This window comes from Mus caroli, unplaced genomic scaffold, assembly GCF_900094665.2.
Source record: "Mus caroli unplaced genomic scaffold, CAROLI_EIJ_v1.1 scaffold_8661_1, whole genome shotgun sequence".
Taxonomy (NCBI): Eukaryota; Metazoa; Chordata; class Mammalia; order Rodentia; family Muridae; genus Mus; species Mus caroli.
The window spans coordinates 3,821-5,730 of record NW_018388892.1 but is presented as its reverse complement, the minus strand read 5'-3'; positions in this window follow the sequence as shown (position 1 = coordinate 5,730).

Sequence of the window (1,910 nt, the reverse complement as noted above, 5' to 3'; positions counted from 1 at the left end):
AGTATAATTATATAATGTCTGTGTTTTCCAGTTAGGATTTGTTAGTGTAAGTTTCCTGTAAACATCACTGAAAGTGTTAGTATTTCATATAGAATTAGGTTCAATCTAAATAACATACTAGAGTTTCTGTGTTTAATTTCTTTTACTGTTGATGAAAAGCATTTCATAATAAATTGTCATATTTAAAACAGTAATATTCTGAAAATGGCATATATTATTCCTAGTGTGGGGGGCTTTCAGTTTATAACTTTTCATGAAGTCTTTGGGCTCACTAGAAGGCATCCTCTTAGCAAAGCAGCTCAGGGCCAGAAAATAAAGGTAACATCTGCTCCACTTGGAGCACTGCATGGTTCTAACTAGCTCTTTAAAGCCTCCTGCTTCCACCTTTTTAAACATCTGCAGACAGTAGATACAATAGTAGCTTATGTGGTAGAAAGCTCTGCTATGGGGAAGACACCTGCCAGCTTTTTCCTTGTCTTGCGCTTATTTTTCCTAACAAAGATTGAAAACTGTTAAAAGTTGCTTCTGTGCTCTTACTCTTCTCTTTCCTGATTGGGTGAAGGATTGGTTGAGAACTATTCTTTCAATTAGTTACTTACTGAGCAGGCTACTGAATTTGGGGAGTCAGTCTCTCCTGCTGTTAACATAACTTTGTGATTCAGAAACAAAATACAGGTTGATGGTACAAATGCAAACCATGTCAAAAATATAGCCTAACAAGAAGATTCCTTCCCACTTCTAGCCACTAATCCGATGCCGTAATTGCAATATTAGAAAACGTTCTTCTATATCATTCTAGAAAACTTTTGTGGGTAAGCATATATGTATATATATATACACATATACATATATATATTTGCTAACACACAAAATTTTATATATAAATGCAGTGATATATGCATATATATATATGCAGTGATACATACACATATCTCTTTACATGTGTACTCTTTTGGAAAATAGATTGGAGAGTACTATACACAATATCATCTGCCTTTTTCCATGAATATCCTGGTATGATTCCTGTGTCAGCATATATAATGCTGGCTTTTCTATAGACATTGCTGAGAATGAACCATTTTGGATGCATACATTCAGTATTCATGCACTGTGCAATTTGTTTGAATTCTTCTATATCTTAGCAGCACTCTCTACTTACATACTCTTACACTTGAAATATTCTAGTACTTGAGACATCCAAGTTAGCTTTATTGCTTCCCTTTCCTGAAAATATGTAACTAATCTGGATTCAGACCATTCCCAAGGTAATTCCCAAATTAGTCTCTAGAGTAGACCTATTAGTTTTCTCTAGCAATCTCAATTTATATATTCTGGTTTCAACTAATCAATCTAAAATTTAAAAAATATTTATTCTATCATTTGTGTGTCTGTGCTGGAGAAAGCCAGGAGAAGGTTGTCATATTCCCTGAAGAAGAAGTTACAGCAGTTGTGAACCAATATATTTGGTTCTCGGACCCTAACTTGATTTCTCTTTAAGATCTGCAGCTTTTTTGGACAGATTCTGTACTTAGTAGTTTTCATTTTGACCATGTATAATCTAACTCAAAAGAACTATGAATTCCAGCTCAGCATTACTTGGGTATTTTCTGTACATTATATTGTATTCATTATTTCCTTTAACCCTCATTACAAAGCCACAATGAATGTGTGCTAATTATCTCCAAGTGACAGACACAAAAAGATTAAAGGCAATGTCTGAGATTACACAGCTAGCAGATATAAGTAGACCTTATATCCAGATTTGTATAGCTATAAGACAATGGGTTTAATTAGTATGTGTATTGCCACCTTAAAGCAGCAAGGGTTTCTTGCCCAGCAAGGCATGTAGAGCAGCTCTGGCTTCTGAGAGCTGGTGAGTTTCTGATGTAAAACTACAAAAATTGTCATGA